This window comes from Ciconia boyciana, chromosome 4 (genome assembly GCF_034638445.1).
Source record: "Ciconia boyciana chromosome 4, ASM3463844v1, whole genome shotgun sequence".
Classification (NCBI taxonomy): domain Eukaryota; kingdom Metazoa; phylum Chordata; class Aves; order Ciconiiformes; family Ciconiidae; genus Ciconia; species Ciconia boyciana.
Window position 1 is genome coordinate 29,377,189 of NC_132937.1, and position 20,333 is coordinate 29,397,521.

At 43.5% G+C, this 20,333-nt stretch overlaps 1 protein-coding gene across 1 annotated transcript in view; it reads right to left on the minus strand.

Moving 5' to 3' along the window:
* The window catches only part of LOC140650906 (leukemia inhibitory factor receptor-like), a 69,663-nt gene extending 56,968 nt beyond the window's left edge, over nt 1-12,695 (minus strand). Inside the window, 2 exon segments of the mRNA XM_072859781.1 lie at nt 3,325-3,431; nt 12,566-12,695. The gene's annotated coding sequence lies outside the window, so the exon portion shown is untranslated.
* Nucleotides 12,696-20,333: the final 7,638 nt, after the last annotated feature.

Consider the following 20,333-nt stretch of genomic DNA (forward strand, 5'->3'; position numbering starts at 1 on the left):
AGGCACAAGTATAAACTGGGAGAGGAGTGGCTGAGAGCAGCCCTGCAGAAAGGGATCTGGGGGTGCTGGTCGGCAGCAGGCTCAATAGGAGTCAGCAGCGTGCCCTGGCAGCCAGGAGGGCAAACCGCATCCTGGGGTGCATCAAACACGGCACAACCAGCCGGTCAAGAGAGGGGATTATCCCACTGTATACAGCATTGGTGCAGCCTCACCTTGAGTACTGTGTGCAGTTCTGGGCCCCACCATTTAAGAAGGATGGGAAGGTCCTTGAATGCATCCAGAGGAGGGCAACAGAGCTGGTGACAGGGCTGGAAGGCATGTCCTGTGAGGAGCGGCTGAGGGCTCTGGGGTTGTCTAGCTTGGAGAAAAGGAGGCTGAGGGGCGACCTCATTGCTCTCTACAGCTTCCTGAGGAGGGGAAGGGGAGAGGGAGGTGCTGATCTCTTCTCCCTGGGATCCAGTGACAGGACACGTGGGAATGGTTCAAAGCTGCGTCAGGGGAGGTTCAGACTTGACCTTAGGAAGCATTTCTTTACCGAGAGGGTGGTCAAACACTGGAACAGGCTTCCTGGAGAGGTGGTCGATGCCCCGTGCCTGTCCACGTTTAAGAGGCATTTGGACAATGCCCTTAATAACATGCTTTAACTTTTGGTCAGCCCTGAAGTGGTCAGGCAGTTGGACTAGATGATCGTTGTAGGTCCCTTCCAACTGAACGAAACTATTCTATTCTGTTCTATTCTATTCATGTTATCCTTTCTACCCCTCTAATAGACTTTGACACCCCCAAAATACAGACACCCTCAGCTCAGTTTTGGTGTACTCCTCCATGTCATCATCAGCTCTATAAATATGCAGCACTTCTTAACTGTATTGCCCTAACTGAAATCACTGATTGCAGTGCCAAAGAAACAAGATGCAGTTGTTTTACAATTAAATTAACATCCAGTTTTCAATTTCAAATAATTTAGGCTGAATATTTAGTTTAGGCAGAACATTGTTTTAAAACAAAACATATAAAAAGTTCAAATTTTGTTTTCCATTTCTGCTAGATGACTTCAAATCTGATTCAAACATAGACTGAGATCTCTCAGTCCACAAGAGTGAAAAAGATGCTAAAAAATTCCTGAACTGTTTAGAATACTCCAAATGAGAAGTTTATATCTTGTCTGTTGGTTGGATTTATCTATCTTAGTAACTTCCTTGATTTTGTTTGATGTAAATAAACTAGCAGCTCTTTAGCTGTTTCATGGAGGGTCTCAGAATGGAAAATACTGCTATGAAGTACCTCGCAGGGGAATCAAACAGTTGAGCAAACTCTGCACCATTAAAATAATGCTCAGCAAAAGGAACAAAGCAATGAAGAACTGAATATTTTAAAATAATATGTAAGATGTCTAGGACCCATATGTATCATTTTTATTGCTGTAAAATAAAGCCATGCTTTTCTGTCATTCCTTTTAGAACTTAGCAAAAGCAGTGAATTGAGTCCCTGTAAATAACCCATCAGCAAGTGCAGACAGTGGCATCTGTAAGGCTAATGATACCACACCTCATTTAAAACTGAAAGCAGCTCATAGAAAATTGAGACTACTACTAATAGGACATACAGTGAGTCAGTTCCACAAGTCTCTCCTGACGTGATTCACACTTAGAATAAGAATATAAAACAGAAATTTTCAAAGCCACAACTGCACTTCATCTCACATCTTCACATTCTTTTCACATGTCTACATCATCTGTAACTTGGATCTGCTTCTTCTCCCTCAATCCTCCCCTGAAAGCAAGATTCTTCTACTGAAGATCTTTTTTTTTGCTTTCTCTTCTCAAGGGTGAGTATAAAAAAGGGCTGTGGAGAGGGAAAAACAACTTTGGATTTTACACACACAAGTCATTCCAACTTTTCTATCTCTGTTTAACAGGGTTCTTCCTTCCTGCTGTTATTAGTAAATCTCACGGTTTACTTCTCTCAGTATTGAGCTGGCAGATGATTTACAAAAGAAGAAGGATTTCTTACTTATTAGCTTCTGTCACCAATAAATCCTGTACACCTACACACTGGCATGGAAAAATCTCTTCCTGTGGAAGGCTGTTCATCATTTTTCATGCATTGTTGCCGATACATTTAAATTTTTTGTTTTGCGATTCAGCAATGAAGCAGCTATTGTTTCCAAACTGCTGAGCAAGTCCGACTGTGGGAACGAGAGACGTGCGACAATTCTCAATGGTCTCTCTGGTGGCTGCAGATTGAGGTGCCCAGGCACAGGGGGAGAAGACAGGGGCAAGGGGAAACCTAACTGCAGAGAAGAGAGAGTTATTGGACAACTAACCTCTTGGTGTAGTTATAAGAATGACACGCTCTGTTTCAGTTTATTTTTAGTTTCTATTTCAGTCTTTTATTCCTTAGGAAAATTTCTGCTCTTTATGCATCTAATCAGGTCCATCCAGATATATAGTGCATGATTCACAAGGCCAAGCACATTCTTATAAGCTTACCTGTCTAAATCCAGAGACCTGCAAAACCTCTAATGTAAATTTCATGGTATGAAACACCAACATCTCACTTTTTCTTCCTTTTGTGAAATCCTCTTCTACAAAAGCTTGTACCAATCTCACCATGAAGCAAGACATTAGAACCCAAATAGCATTTAAAAATAACACCACCTCAAACATCTTTGGAGAGTACTCTGCTTTTCCCATTTCTGCAATCTTCCATACTAAAGAGCTATACACTGAATCTCTACAAGGATCATATTTGTAAAATGTATTTAGATGACAATGCATATGCCTCAGGGGCATAAATATTTGACTTTAGAGTAATATATACAGAAAGTCTTTGTGAGCTACAGCAGAAGAGATTAAAAAGATCAGAGGTACATATACGTACTAGGCATGTAAGTGACAAATATCTTTTTTTTTTCCAAATCAGAAAATTAAAAAAACCCCAAACAATCGACTGTCATTAAATATGGTAAAAATTAATGCACATGACTTCAAAGAAGAGATCAACTGGAGACAATTATTACTGATACTTGTTAAATTCTTATTAAAGTGATCAGTTCTTCAAATCTCTGGGTTTAGACTGCAGCATCTTATTCATCTTATTTCTCAAGTCCCATGAAACAAGCAGCTAAATGCTATCAGAGATCACCTGTGTCCTCTGACGAGAAGGTATTTCAAAGCCATGGAGTGCTGCTTGTGACTAACTGCTGATTTATGCAAGATAATAAACCTCAGTAACTACATACATACATGTCACTCCTGAATTTGCGAACACATAAGTATATGACTAATTCTATCTTATGAATAAAGGTATGCATAAACTTACATTTGCACTGTTGGCAGGAGCCCAGCTGCAGGAGCTTGTGATGGGCTTGGTCTTTACTCTTCAGTACAGGAGAGTCAAATGCTGAGGTGGGCAGTCACATTATGTACCTGAAGTTAAGATTCATATATAATCAATCAGGAAGAATGCTCCACTAGAGGATCACTCAGAAAAGATATGGAATTATAAGTATACCTTCTGTGTTTGAGTGTGGAGAGAGGAAAATTAACACTACTTTGCTGAAAGCCTGTTAGTGACCTAATTCTACGGGCAGCTATTGTAACGTGAGTGCTCGGTCACATTTCTGTCTGCAGTAATGCGCTGGTTTTGTCTGGGGTAAAGTTAATTTTCTTCATAGTAGCTAGTATGGGGCTATGTTTTGGATTTAGGATGAGAATAATGTTGATAACATACTGATGTTTTAGTTGTTGCTAAGTAGTCAAGGCCTTTTCTGCTCCTCCCCCCACCCCACCAGCGAGGAGGCTGGAGGTGCACAAGAAGCTGGGAGGGGACACAGCCGGGACAGCTGACCCCAACTGACCAAAGGGATATTCCATACCGTATGGCATCATGCTCAGCATAGAAAGCTGGGGGAAGAAGAAGAAAGGGGGGGGACGTTCGGAGCGAGAGCATTTGTCTTCCCAAGTAACCATTACGTGTGATGGAGCCCTGCTTTCCTGGAGATGGCTGAACACCTGCCTGCCCATGGGAAGGAGTGAATGAATTCCTGGTTTTGCTTTGCTTGCGTGCGTGGCTTTTGCCTTCCCTATTAAACTGTCTTTATCTCAACCCATGAGTTTCCTCACTTTTACGCTTCCGATTCTCTGCCCCATCCCACCGGGGGGGAGTGAGCGAGCGGCTGTGTGGGGCTGAGTTGCTGGCTGGGGTTAAACCATGACAAGTAATCACTGCCCAAACTCCAACCCAGAGTTACCTAGTGATTAGCAAGTATGCATACAGCAGGGCAAAAGGATAATAGACAAGAATCTAACATTTTCAAGGATACGTTCTTTGCATATTAACACCAGCTGCACCACTCATTAGTTGAAATATGGGGAAGCAACCAGAAAACATTCAGTTTTCAAAGTATCAGTTACCACAGCTCAAGCAAATAAATACATAAAAGTCGCTGAAAAGAAAAGTCCTCACAACTTATTCTGTATGGATGTGGCTACCTTACAAAAGCACTCTATCCAACAGTGCAAGAGAAAAGCTAGCCATTCACTAGTAATGGAAATGGTTTAATCCAGTACAAAGTTGATTTATACGCAGAATCAAATGGTTACTTAGAGCAATTTGGGTCTGGGAGATAGTCTGTTGTTGCAAAGCCTAAAACAATGCAACTATTTAGTTTAATGAGGTTACTTGATCACAGTTCTCAATTACCTACACAGAGAAAGGATTTAAACATAGCCCACAATATATGAGATATGAGAGTCAATGCCATGTAGTAGACCTTCACTGAAAAGTGCATATTGTGAAAAGTAAAGCTAATTAAGTATTGGCAAAGCTCTTCAAGGATGGGGTCAACTGATTGAAATAAAACATAAGATTGAATGCATTCCTAAAAAAATTCTAAATATGGGCTCAATACAAGTGTTCCCAGATTAAAGCCTTGGGTTCACATTACACCAACGTTCTACTAGATTAACATAATTATTGCATAGATCTTATATTAAAAACTGTTTTAATACTGAAGGAAGACAATATACAGGGGACAAACTATCAATTTTGAGGTAAGATTTAAAATAAGGGTCACGTGACAGCTTGCTGGACTTACATCCAGACTGATGCTGTTATTTGAAACATGAGGCAACATGTGGTCAGAAATATCTTCTTTCAAAAATTTCCTAGCATTTTCAAAAAGAAACAGGCCAGTTGCATTTAATTTGGAGAAGGCTGTTCTATATCGGGAATTGTGACAATGCTGTTCTAGCAGATGAATTATGAGTTACTTGCCTGGAAACCTGTATACTAAAGACTTCTCATAGCCATGACCTTTGGAAGAGTATGGAGCAGGGGGAAGGAGGGGAAATGGAAGAGGAACAGGTAGACTCTAGGGAACAGATATTATTATCCTCAGAACCAGCAGAAACCCTAGCAGAAGTAAATGAGTTTGATGTTTATGTCCACCTCACACACAGTACTTCAGTGCTTGTTGCACATAACTCAAGACAACACTGAAGTCTACAATATAAATAAATCACAGGTTTGGTTTGTTTTTTCTCTCTCTCTCTGCCTAGGATTAAACACTAAAAGCTTATCTCCTTGGTTTTAGCTCCAGAGTAGCTGTAAAACCTCCGAGATCAAACATCTCTTTTGCCGCAAGTGCTGAACTTGATCCAAAACATGAAATATTGTGAAAATTTGTTGTAGTTGGAATACTTATAACTTATGTTCACCTTTGGGCTTCAAAGTCTGCAGAAGCCCCACCTATAATACTGACCACTATAACTTTCTTCTGAAGTGCATTTGATTTAAGCAGCATTTTTGCCCTGCAGTAATATTAAGACCAATTATTTGCGAAGGATATTTTGAAGCTCTATCCTCACTGATTTTATAGTTAAGAGAGGCCATTAGATCACCCAGTTTAAGAAGGGCAAAATCCATGGTCAGCCATACAAATAGGGTTACATCACATGATGAGCAGCAGAGCTGTCTTGGCACAAGAGCTTCTGGGTGACCACATTAAGTCCTGTTTGGAAGGGAGAAGGGCTGCCAGGCTAAGGCAGATACCACCAGACAGCCCCAAAAGGCAACTGCCTGCCGAGGTCAGCCCCACAATGAGCAGAGCCATGCCTTGTCTCCCACTTGTCCAAATCTCCCTGTCCTCCAGGCTTTCCAAGATATGTAGGATGTGCTGTGCAACTCTCAAACATGCAAGTAATTTGAAATGCAGCTTGTAAAGTTACAGAAAGTATGAATATCAGAAATGCTCAAACCACCCCGGTGGACTGCAATGTGGAGGTATCTTCACCCCCAGCCTAAATGCTGCAGACGGGCTTGCCTTTGCACTGTTTGGGACCAACATGTCCAAGTCTGGACTAAACCACTTTGCAGCAAGTGGCCCAGGTCACCATCTGGCTCCAAATCAGCTTTTTGTGCGCTTCTCCATTCAAAGTGTTTGAAATAAAGAGAAAGTAATTTTTAAATCTTTAGGCTGAAATGTGCAGCATGCCCAAGGGCACAACGTGGGGGGCATTCGAGGGCATAAAGCCAGCTGGGATAGAGCTGGCTTGCTCTGCTCACCATGCTAGCCAAGCTTGACATAGGCCATATCCACACCATCTAGAATAAACATTTAACCATGCTATCTAGTCAACTGAGCCTGCATTTCCTCTTGGAGGGAAGTAATTGATTTATTCAGGGAGCAAAACCAGCTTAGATGGATGGCTGAGACCCAGAAGTAAAACACAGACCATTTCTGAGCCAGATTGACAGTGTAAACCATCTTCAACCACCCCTGTTACTTGCACTTTTTTTATACCTTTAAGCAACTTGTGCGATAATGACAAAATTAAGCAAGCATACAAAGCATTCCAGCATACTTTTCAGACAGTGTTTATCATCTAAATAAATCATACAAATACATTGCTTTATATAAATTTCATGATTATGCTCTACAAACTACCAGGCTACCTTGACATGAAGCTATCTAGGTTCAGTCAATATTACAAAGCTATTATGAGTACAGCTATAGGTACACAGAAAGCACAAATATATACCTCTATTTTAGGAATATATGTATATTGCAAAAAAAAAAGCTTTTGACTGATGATCAAAATGCAGTAAGCTATACTGGCAAAGAACACTGGTATAATGTTGCTCATCAATATAGCAGCATCCCCAAATAATCAAAAATGCCCAGTAATTCTCTAGACAATGTTACTATATCAGTGAAACTTTTTGGCTGGCCAGGAAGATGCTGCAGCATAAAAGCAACCCAAAGAAAGCCCTCCTTTAGCTACTTAAGACTTCAGGAAATTTCAGAAGGCTAAGGCTGGCTGAAAGGCTGCACTCTTTGGTTTTTCAGAAAGCTGCCCCTAAATTGCTGGGTTTACAGGTGAGAAAGGACTCTTCTCCCTGACAACACATGGCCCAAGAGAGGGGGAAGCCATCCTGCTCCCAAGCGCTCCCCTAACACCAAGCTGGCAACACAGGCTGCCCATCCTCTGCTGTGGGCTGTGCTGTGGGTCTGATTTTTGGCATGGTAGGAAGTGAGGCAGAAGGAGCAGGGAATTGCTACGGTGCTGTCCTTGTTTCCATGACACGTGCTTTTATAACTTGTGCTCCCTGAGGTAAAAGGCATAACTTGGACTCAACAGCCGACAACTCAGCAGTTCTCTGTCTGTGGGATAAGGGAAAGCTGCTTCTGTTGTAGCAACAGTCTTTGACCTCACTCCAATGCCAGCTCCAGACAGTGCATGGAAAGGAGGGGAGACACATGCCCTTCAAAACCTTACACCCTGACCAACATTCATACCGATGGGTTAGGAGTTATTTTTAGTTTAAGCACTTTCTGCTTGCAGTGGTTTCACTGCTACTAGGTTTCACTGCTACTAGGAGCGATTCCAAGAGACGGCAGCAGGGAAAGGCAGACAGCAGCAAAGTGGCAAAAGCCCCTGCTGAGAGTTTCTGGTGCTTGGCAGGAAGTGCAAGGACCCTATAGACGCACAGCAGGAGGGCTCCCACAGTCTGCAAATTTAGGGATTGCAAATTTTCCAGAGGAAGGAGGACAGCAATGACCAGCAAAAACCTGATGGTGCATATGAAAAACAGTCCCTGGATAGTTTTCTCAGTGTCAGATCAGAACCTCCAGATATCACTAATTCTAATTTACCATCTGCTAGTTTGTAAGTCAGCAAGTAAGGCAGGCAAAAGAACACGGGAACCTCTGCGTTTGCTGGTGATCGGTATCCTAGCTGCCCCTCAGCCCCCCAAAGGCAGGTAAGAAAACAGCTCTGGCCATCTAGGAATTTATATGGCCCCCATCATTGCCATGCTAGTGACTCTGGAAGAGATCCATAAGATTCTGGAAGATGATCCCTGGAGACATTTAACCACCTATAAAACCAGAACTTTTGACGCTTAAACCTAAACCAAACATGTTCCAAAATCACATTTAGCTGCAGCTAAGTATTAGTGGGGGAAAAAAAAGAAAAAAAAATAAGAGAGAGGTGATGATAAATTTTGTAGGCATCAGCATGCACAGATGCACAGTCTCATCTTTGACAGGGCCACAACACCTGCCTGATGCTTAGACACTCAAGATTCACAAAGCAATTATTCCCTGCCTGTGTCTGCTGATAAAATGTGTGCAGAACCACAGAATCGGGCTCCGCAGAAAAAGCAGAAGCCATTGCTTTTGTTTAAAGACATAGTCAGAAAAAGAAAGCAGCAGTGGTGCTCCCTTTTCTAAGGCAGCCCAGCCACTGCAGCATTTGCTGGGGTATGGAAAACATCGCTGACCACTCCAGAGACTACTCAAACTAACAGACGAGTCAGGATGGAGACTTCTCCAGCCCTTCTGTAGATGGCATTTCTCTCCATGGCTTAAGTAACCACTGACTCGGAGCAGGACTCCGTGTCCTTGTGAGAGGGCACTCACTGGAAGCGAGGGACCACAGGCTCCAGGTCCTGCTCCCAAGGATTATTTATATCTTTTTACATTAAACTGTTTATAGAACGAAATACATCAACCAGCCTTGGGGCATAGAGCACAATCACCTTTCAAGCCTTATCTAGAAGAAAGTAATTTATTTTTCTTATTTTTAAACAGAAATTTGATGCTTAACAGTCAAAAAGGATTTATAACTAAACCTCAGGGGAAAAGACACACCAAAACATGAATCATTTCAACTAATTCTAGCTAGTTATGGTAACAGGAGTAAAATTCATACCTGTTTTCTGTGTCTCCCTGCATACGAATCAATGTCTAACTCAGAGCAAGTGTCCCCTCTCAAAGAGCCACCAGTATCTCATTTGAGTTCCCAATCTTTCAATCTATGGGAGTATCTTTAAACTTCCCTCATCAGACCTTTTCTTCTACTGCTAATTAACATCCCTTCACTTGAATCATCTCTGTATTTCAACATCAGTCTGAATCTAAGATCCCAGTGTTTCTATTATAACTGTCCTAGATTGCTATGTATTATTGAAAATGGAACAAAACTAACTCCAAGAAGTTTCCTGATTTCTTTTTTCTGTTTTCCCTTCCATTATCCAAAAGCTGCCATTCAACAGCTTGAATAAGCTCATTACAAGATAATATAAACCATCATTTAAAACTGTATCAGATCATTTTTGCTTTCATCCAACAAATGTATCAGCGCAACAGGAACTGCTGAATTTAGCGTCCTCTGCATTCCTCTGAGCACTAGTACACAGTGTAAGTGGAAAAGAACCTCATTTACCTGGTCCCATCATCCATTGGCTCATTTGCAGAAAAACATAATCCATCTGCATCAGCCTTGTGATGCATTGCACTCTGCAAGACAGAGTCAGTATTTATAAACATCGAGATTGTTTAAGACTGCCAGACACCTTCTTCTTGAGGTACCGTTTCATCTTTCAGGTGGAATTCTTACTAACACACTGAGTTTAAATACATCATCTCACATGGCACAAAACTTGCTGTCAGTTACCCACTGGATTAAACAATGTAATATTCATGCTCTAACAGAGCTGCTTCTAATAGATTTATAGACTCTGTTCGAGCGTTACATATGGAGATTTATAAATTCAGATTTTTTTTGGACGTTTACTAAAGCCCTGAGCCGCACCATGTTGAAACAGATGTGACCTTATAGCCATAGATGGTAACTCATCAAGCACTTGAAAATTAAAGCCCCATTAATTCCATACTAAAGTAGCAGCAGCAGCTTTGCCACCTGTGAAAATAAGTTTCTCTCTCTTTCCTGCAGAGCATCTCCACCCATATGGCTGTTCCCACGTATTCCTGACTTGCCTTCGGCAAGTCTGCGAGAATGCCCTCACCTAAAGGTTAAGTCTCTCCCTCTCCTCAGCACACCTGTAAAGGGATTTTGCACAATCTAACTCATAGATAGTGCTTGCCACTGGTTGCTCTAAGTGACTGAAGTGATATGTTTGGAGAGTGCACAATGGAAACTGTTATCAGTTAATAATGCTGATAAAAGTTTGAATAGGTGAAACAGTGATAAGATGAAAGGATGTGAAGACCAAGTAAACAGAAAGCAAAATCAAACAAAATCAGGTGATCTACTGACCGCCTAAAAGCCTCCAAATTGCCTCCAAACCAGCTCCAAGTTAGTGATTTTTAAGGTTTCAATTTGTGGACTTCTGCAACATTTTCCAGTTTAGATACATAGCCCTGCACCCTACTGACACTAGACCGTCTTTTCTTAGTAGCCTCAGCAGACCCCTCAGAAGTAACCTGCAGACCCCTTCCAGCTAATGACAGGGAACCCATGCCGAGCAATACCAACCAACTGCAGATATGGCACTGCTCGTTCTGTGGATCCACTCCCTGCATTTGCTTCTGTCTCTTCCACATCCTAATCCTTCCCCTCATCAAACATAATTTTTGCTTTGATCTTGATTCACACTGGGGCCAAATCCAGGAGAGGTCTATGCACATGCTTACCTTTATCACCAAAAACGTACAGAAATCAAAGCTTATCTTTATCACCAAAACCGTACAGCATACAATGGTTGAGAAGTTAAGGACAAACAGACTTTTTGCACATAGAGGCGTTCATGCATTCTTCCCTACAGGATGTGCAAAGTGTCATTTATAAAGCACATATGCACTGATGGATCTACATTAAACAACATGCTGGCATTGCCACATGCTGATTTGAGAGGGAACAAGGCATGACATGGACTTTAATCTTCCCCACAGCTACCAAACCTGCTAAGTCCGATTAACAGTCTGGATTCATGCCGTGGAGTCGAACAAAGGGTGTAAGAAGAATTGAAAGAATTCTTTTACAGTAAGGAAAAAAGACAGAACCGACTTCCAGGTGAGATAGCAAAGGCAAGCCACATTGCCTTACCTAGGTAACAAGCTGGGTTTCAAATACAGCAGAAAGCTACCCAATGCCCGTGCTTCCCTGAAGGGAATTTGACAGGACATGGCCAGCTTGATTATGGAATATGAATATTTGACTACTTTTGCAATTAAGATTTTAAGTGTGAAAGTCTGTGGAAAAGAATCAAAGTGACAATTCCTACACAACAGCTCACAGCCTATGTCTCCCCGGCACTAGATGATTACAATATCTATCTGGAGCTTTACTCCCTTTTATAGCAAAGTTCCCAGGCATCCACCACCTATTACAATTAAAAAGCAAACAAACCACATATATCACCAATTCCTACCGAAGCAACACACAGCATGCCAGCACAATATGCCCAGTTCAAATTTACATACACATGATGAATTTTAACAAGGGCATGACGTTCTTTCCAGAACTACCTCAGAGGCTTAGAGAGATCTTTTTTAAACACATTCTCTAAACACATTAGAAATTCAGTCACTGAAAATAGACACGGCAAGCTGCCACCGCACCGGTGTCCCTGTACAGCCAGCGTGCGGTGAGGCGCGCAGCATGCCTGGATGCTCCCCAGCGGCAAGAAGGGGCTCTGGATTCCCCTCCCAAGCTCCCCCTTTTTGAAGGGTGCTACTTATTTAATTTTTTTTTTTTAAAAAAAGGCACAAAAAGAGGCATAAATATTTACCCACTGTTCAGTCCTTGAACCAGTCAACCTGCCGGCCAGCAGAACGAGCTGTTGACAAAGCGCAGCCTCTATTTAAGCCGCAGGCTCCGGGCAGCGGCAGAGAGGAGCCGCCGGTCTCTCCCCCGTATCCCCGGGGGAGGCTGCCGCGGTCTGCGCCCGCACCGGCTCCGACCCTCGCCGCGGCCCCGGAGCCGCCGCCACCTGTGTCCCCCGGCCGCTGCGGAGGGAGACTGCTCCTGCGAAACGCCGCCGCGCCGCAGGGAGAGCCGCGAACTCCCCCCCACGCCAGCAGGAAAGCAGGCGAGGGGCTTGGCAACCCCCCGCGGCCCCGCCGGGTCCTGGCCGGGCTATCAACCCCCCCCTTCGCCCCTCCTCGCCGGCACCTCCCCGGGACGGGCGGAGGGAGGGATGGAGGGGACATTTCTCATCGCGACGCCCGGGCCGCCCCCTCCCAAGTGCGAGCGGAGCGCCACCACGGCGCCACCGCCGGGAGAAGCCGCCCGGCCCGGGGGGCGACACTCACCCGCCGCCGCCTCGCCGTGCCCTGCGGCAGCCTCATGCCGCGGGGGGTGCGCGGGGCTGCCCGCGGCGCGGTCCCGGGCGGCCCAGCTCCGGCGGGCAGCAGTGCGCAGCGCCGACAGGAAGGAGGGATGGAGCCGGGGCGGGAGGGAGGGAGGGAAGAAGGGAGGGAGGGATGGAGGAGAGGGGCTGGCGGGCTGCCCGCGGGAGGAGCCGGCACCGCGCACCTCCCGGCGCCGCCGCCACCACCACCCCCGGCCCTACCCCCGGGGCACCGCCGCCTCCCGCCGCCCGGCACGGCCCCGCCGCTGGGGCCGCGCTCGGTCGGAGCAGCACCGCCGGTAGTCCTGGTTTTATTGGGCCGAATCTATCCAGGATTTCAGGCACGCTCCTGAGTCACTCCGCCTGACATCCGCCTTTATTTGTATTGCCAGGGTGTAGTCGGGACTAAGTTGTTACAGATACTTTAGTGGCTGGTGGTTTTGTTGGGTCTCTAATGGGCTATTAAGAGCATGCTGCGGGAGTAGATGAAGTCACGGATCTGATATGATCATTTCAGGTTCTCTCCGTGACATGGTCAAATATCCTTCTTAGAAAAGTATTTTGAATGTCTCCAACACTGCCAGCCCTCCAGGGTTTGAAGTGTTGGGCCTGGCCCTCCAAATCCAGGAGAATCTTGATTCATTTTATCTTTATTTTTGCCTCTAGTTTTTGGGGTCAGGGTCTTGACCTCCAACATTTCTTTGAAGCCACAACAGCTACATGCCAGCCTCTCTTTTAAATTACACTTGAAATCCTCGGAATCCCACAGTCTCAAGAGTCAGGCAATTAAAAAAATATATACCACGAGGCCCATAAAATCCGAAGAGTTGGCAAGCCTGTGGCCCCTCTCTTGTTCCCCAGTAAACCACAGCAGAACAGGGAGAAAAAGGTAACTGCTCAGTTTTCCTTGCATTTTTCTGCCTACGTTTTCCTACAGGGGTTTTCCAAGTTGCTGTAGATTGTTTTTCTCAGAACTTAGGTGATAAAGAACTGCAAATACTTGTATGGAGGTCCTGGGCCAGACTCATGTCCCATCTTGGCTAAGCAGATGATTTCAGGTCCCCAAAGCCAGAGCCTCCTGCCATCGTGCACATTCCATGCTCAGGCTAAGTGAAGACAGACTATTTTGTAGAGAAGAAATCTTCCACCGTTTCCAAAAACCTTTCCAGTGTTTTTGCTTGTGCAAAGAGAATTGAAGCATCAGTAGGCCAGCAAGAGACACATGAACCTTGTGGTTAGGTCATGCATCTCAACATGAGTTCAGATCTCTTCTGGCTCAAGAGCACACTTGACTTCAGGCCTTGTATCCTGAGACAGTTGTCTGTCCGTTGACCTGTGTCACCTTCTCAAGAGGAAGGATTGAGTCTCCTTATACACATACCATTCTTGGGAAAAAAGGGGTTTTTTAAACAGTATTTGGAGAGAAGCCCTGGACTGTGAATCCCAAGAAGGTGATGTCTTCTCCTGATGCACGTTGAAACATTTATAATTCCAAGGATGGATAGACTTTAAAAGAGTTCTCTTAGGGGTCTTCTACCCAGTAGGTTTAAGCAGTTACCTTTCCAGCACTTCCATCAGTCAGCTCTTCACAGTCTCAAATCTCTCCCCACTGGGGAGGTCTGCTGGATGGCTAATTCTGCAGTCTAGACTTCACTCCAGGCACCAAGAGGTTTGGTATGTCAGCTGCCTAAGACAATTTTTGCATTTAGTTCCCTGTTCCCATTCTAGCCCAGAAGCCCTCTTGCCCTCTTTCCATGCCACAGCAGCCAAATCACAATGAAACTGGGAATATCCATAGCACCAGAAGGCTTGGGGAGAAGTTGGCCATTTCATTGTACTTGACCCATCCAAGAGAGGACTGCCTCTGCCTTCCTCCGTTTCCAGACTTCATTAATTGGAGCCTGGTGCCCTCCCTAGAGTCCTCATCCAAGGCTCAGAAGGATGCAGCTTGCCCCTGTGCCATGGATGACAGACCCACAAATGCAGGTTTCCATCCATGAAAGCGACACAAGAACTTTCTTTCAAAGGCATTGAAAATGTTAAATGAAATTGTACCACCTTTCTTTTCTGCAGCTCATGTTATTTCACCTTTAGCAAAGGCTCACAGGCATCTCACTTGTCAGGAAGCCCTGCTGATCAAGAAATGTGTACCATGAGTAATTGCAGAAGATCTGGCCCATTTTCTATATGACAAAATCAAACAATAGTCATTTTTACTATTTTCTCTTTTTAATTAGCAAGGTAGCTTCCCTGTAATTCACAGACATTCCATACAGAAACTGGGAAAAGAGGTGTGGGGGTTTTTTTTAGGCAGAAAAATGTGATTGTGAAATTAGAAGAAGCTGCCATGAGAAATCAGAGGTAGGGGTAGTTCCTGAAGTTATTTTAAGGTTTTGATATTGTATTAATGACTCATTTTTAATGACTCAATTGGAAGTTAAGAAACTTTCTAGACCTGATGCTATTTAAGACAAGTCTGTATAGTACAAGTTTCAAGGTGATAAAGCTACAGATGTTTGGGTATCAGTTATCTGTTTTTTATACAGTGAAATATGCTAATATTAATATAAATATCCCCTAGACAAATGACTGGTCTAATTACCCTACTACTTCTAATCTGCAGAAAATATGCTATCTATGCATCCTGTCTCATGAGCCCTTCCCTGTAAAATATCATAGCTGCTATATTTTATAATGAAACTTATCTGCATGTAGTACATATATGCAGGCCATTTATTTTGTTTCCTGCCTTATCTCTGGTTTCCAGAAAATTGAAGGACAGATGCTGGAACACATGCTGTGCCTTTATAGACTCAGTGCAGGATTTTGTCATAGATTTTAACAGCAGTAGGACCGTGCCTTTCAACATTAATATTTTGGACAGTGAGAGAGGAAGGTTTAAGTCTCTCCAGATAGTAGACTAGTTTTAGTTTATCTTAGTTTATCTCAGTGCTTAGTATTACTTAGAGAACAACATATATGCTGTCTAGGTCAGAAAAAACTTCTTGGGGCATGTAAATTCCAAATGAAAGTGAGAAGCCCAGCTAGGACATTTTCATTAATGAGAGTTTCCTGGAGCCATTTAGTCTTGTATTTAAGGGTGTGTTGGTTATTTATGGCAGAGAAAAGGAACAGATGTCTTGATGTTCTGGAACTTTTCCTTTGTGCATTGTTTCCCATTTCACAGTTGTATTTGGCACCCACTTTCCTCCAGCCAATAAAGAATATTAAAGAACTTCCCTTGCTGAGAAGTTGTGCGCACATTTTACAAACCATACAGTTTAACCAGAAGTGTGAGAGGTAGTACTTCTACCAGCATTTACAAACATCAGAGATTGTAATATTATAATAGAATATATATTATAATATATATAATTATAATATAATACTGCCAGCAAAGGTCTGCCAATTATTCTTTTTATGGACTACCTATTCCTGTTTTCTTTAAAAAATGATTATATAATACAACCAACAAAGCAAATTTGGGTCTGACTGAATCTATTCGGGAAAGCCTATAACAGAACTCACAGTGGCTGTGATAAGAGCAGGAGTAGCCTCTGTTCATGCCAAGAATAATGTCGAGTACTGTGGATAGTGCATGTGTTTTGGTGCACTCACAAAGCAACAGCTCTTTCCTATGAGGTCTCAGTGGAAGCATCCCTGTGTTGTCAAGCTGGAGCAGAGCTATTCTTGGAAATGAGTACACTGACCCCAGAGAAATAAACTCTTTGCAATTCTCTGTATTTTTTAAATACAGAGAATTTTCTTCATCATTAGGGACCTATGCTTGTAAACACAGTGACATGTTGGCAATATATTGCTAAAGGGCTTAAAAAAATTCCCTGGTCTCCCCTGTCTGCAGGAAAACCATATGGTCTATCATGGTTTTTGTGTTTGCAGAGAGAAGCAGAGAGAAGTTTGCAGAAAGAAGACTGATCTACTGACCTGCACTAACTTAATGCCATGAATTTAAAAATAAATGGAAAGAAAAACACTACTTGCCAAAAACAATTAAATTGAAGGCATTTGCATTCCTTTCACTGGAAAAAATTCTACCTCAGATGCCTGAAAAATAAATTTTGTGGAAATACTGGATTCACTACCAGTAATAAAAGCCTTATGGTCAGCAGTGAAGGTAAAGCTTCTCCTGTGCCATATAGGGATGCTAGTAAGGTGAATCTCATTGCCACACCCTGCCAAGTGTCAAGATCTTTGTGTACAAGTGGTCTGACCAGGGTCATTTGTGCATAAGACAGGACAAGGGGCACCAGCTGTTGAGTCCTCACTAAGTACATTGGGTCTCTCTTGACTGGCAACAACAAACAATTTTTTGGACAGGTCTTTTAGATCTTCCTGAGTCACGCAATTGTTATGCAATGATTTTGCCTGAGACCCTTGCTTGCCTTATGCTCCAGGAACCTTTGGAAAAGTTTCTGCCCATTGGCTTACTCCCTCATTTTGCCATCTTTATGGCTACTGTCTGTCTTCCTCTTGGGAAGATGTTGTCTGAGCCCATGTTATCAGAGCATGGCTTTTGGGGTGATGAGTTGCCTATGCTGTGGCCTTATCAGACCAAGGGGACTGAACTTTTGGTCTTGTCTTGTGGTCTTGATGTGAACAATACAGTCCTCACCATTTCTTGATTTGACTGCTGTCATTCATGTCCATCATGTCCATTCATGTCCATTCTTTCCACCCTTGCTCTAGTGTGTCTTCTGATGCTTCCACATGCAGGCATTTCCACTCGTGCTTCATTCAGATGAGTCTTAATACAATGTTACAAATGCCTACAGTAGCTACAGTGAACTAATGCCTGAGAAGGGGCCTCCTGCTGAAGTTCCTCTGCTAAAACAGCTTACATGCTGTAAACTGATTAACAGTTGCAGGCCGGCTTCCCAATCTAAGCATTTGTGCCATCCTGCAGTTGATTATACTGACAGTGTAAAGTTCAGCACATGCTTAATCATCATATTGGATGCATCACATTGCTGAGCCCCATACAGTAGCATGAGAGGTCAGTCCTCAGGTCTGTCCTGGTTTCAGCTGAGATAGATAGAGTTAATTTTCTTTATAGTGGCTGGTATGTATAGTGGCAGGTATACTTACCTGGCAGGGGAGACACCATGATCAGGCAGGTGGTTTTTCCAGGGTCGTGGGTTCATGCCCCACGTTGGGCGCCAAAAAGGACTGTCGTGGTTTAGCCCCAGCTGGCAACTAAGCACCACGCAGCCACTCGCTCACTCCCCCCTGGTGGGATGGGGGAGAGAATCAGAAGAGTAAAAGTGAGAAAACTCGTGGGTTGAGATAAAGACAGTTTAATAGGGAAAGCAAAAGCCGTGCACACAAGCAAAGCAAAGCAAGGAATTCCTTCACTCCTTCCCATGGGCAGGCAGGGGTTCAGCCATCTCCAGGAAAGCAGGGCTCCAGCACGTGTAATGGTTACTTGGGAAGACAAACGAATGCCATCACTCCGAATGTCCCCCCTTCCTTCTTCTTCCCCAGCTTTATATACTGAGCATGACGCCATATGGTATGGAATAGCCCTTTGGGCAGTTTGGATCAACTGTCCTGGCTGTGCCCCCTCCCAGCTTCTTGTGTGCCTGGCAGAGCAGGGGAAGCTGAGAAGTCCTTGACTGGTGTAAGCATTACTTAGCAACAACTAAAACATCAGTGTGTTATCAACATTATTCTCGCACTAAATCCAAAACACAGCACTATACCAGCTACTAGGAAGAAAATTAACTCTATCCCAGCTGAAACCAGGACAGAAATTGAAGAGGCTTACTTTGCACAGTAGTGGAAGGGCCTTATTACATCATGAAAAAGAGGATTTATGAGAGTCAGAAGCTAATTTAGATTTGTAATAGCCAGAGAAGCATCGAAATCTGCAAATAAAAGATATGGAGAATATCTCAGACATTCATATACTCCTAATATTGCAAGGTCCTCTGTTGGCTCCCCAACATCAGTGTATCACATTCAAACATACTGCCTTGCTCTGTGCCACTTTCAACTATTCTCCTTATTTAGCAATTCTTGTCACTGTGCTGTTGGCTCTATTTCCACTGTCATGCCATTCCTGACAGTCATGTCTTTCTGCTCACCAATTTATCAGCTAGATATTGCCATGCTTTCTTTGTTTCTATGAGATCCCACAAAGGAATGTGTCCTACACTACAAAGCTTAGTAAGTTGATGCTTGTGTGATGCTTCAGATTTTCTGTGCTTCAGTCCATAGCCTGAACATGTCTGATGAATGTCAGATGAATTTGAAGCACCCTAAGCTGTTAGGAACTTTATATGCACTGCAGAGCTGATCTCTGCATCAACAGGAGACATTCAACCAGAATTCCTGTAACTCAGCTGAGCTGACAGCTTCAGTGAATCCTGAATAAGTGGCTAGAATTTTCAAAATTCTCCCTGCACAAAGTTTCCAGGCAGCAACACCCTCTCCCCTCACTGAACCATATCCAGGGAAAGAAATATGCCTTCTCCCATGCTATCCTTGGACTGAGCTGTAAGCCCACTCGCCGCTTGGAAGCAAATTTCTGTGCATCAGCATAAAAGTAGCGAGACAAAGACAACTCAGCCAGAGAGGAGGTGGAGACACGTAACAAATGCTTTTCAGGAGCATAGGAAGTTCTATGTTTACATGGTTCATGGCATTCCTCCTGTCAGTCTTTCCATGTCATTTTTCAGATGTGGGTTTCAATACTGCTTAACACAGTGCATCAGAGCTTGGGATTTCATAGTATTAAATAATGTGCAAATAAGATACCTTAAGGTGTGGCCTTGGAGGACACAAAGGCAAAATCCATTTATTAGAAGCAACTTTATCCTTTCTGGGCCTGACTTTAGAAATATTATTGTTTGGTGTTAACCATTTGCCCTGGTTAACCACAGTTCTCTTGCAGGCTAATAAAAGGTCTGTATTGGTACATAAACAGAAATTCTAACTCTAGTAAGGAAGATAATCCCAGCATATTTGAAAGTCAGGTTGAAAGATGTTTTCATAAAAGCAGGCGATTGTTTGCATTAGGTTAAATATTGCAGCAAATTCTGTATCCGTTCCAGGAGTTTCCATCAAGGTGGACCTATTTTTGTCCTCTGTTGTGTTTTTATTTTTATACAAAAACATCTCTACCAATGACGTACATTCCTAACCTAGTACCCACTTAATTACATATCTGCGTACATCCTCACATCCTCCCTTCTGGTGTAACAAGCACCTTTGCTTTCACTAGTTTGCAGATTGACAGCAATCTCCATCTGCCTCTGCACATCCCTAGTAAAGCCAAGGAGCTGCCCACCCAGGGAATGATTTGTTGTAGTATCAGGGCTGTAAGATTAAGCTTCTTCAGGCAGAAAACTATTTTCTGTAAAACACTTCTTAGAACATGTGTGGACAGCACTGGGAACACCAGAAATGTACGTACATGCTGAAAATTGTGCGACTGAGCAAGCTGTCTTGTTCCCCATCTTTGCCAAGCTGGATGTCTAGGCAACTTCCTTCCCCACTTGGGTCACATGAGATGCAGAGAACAACCATCCCGGTGTCACAGAACCGCATTTGTCAGCACCGAGCTAAAACTGATTCCCATTCACACTTGGCTATGTTCAGTGCTCCCTGCTCTGAAGCACAGCTCACCAGGGAGGCTGCAAAGCACGTTCTTGAGACAGGCACTAGGAGTGCATGAGGCACAGGCTGAGTTAACACGTGTATTAGCCTAT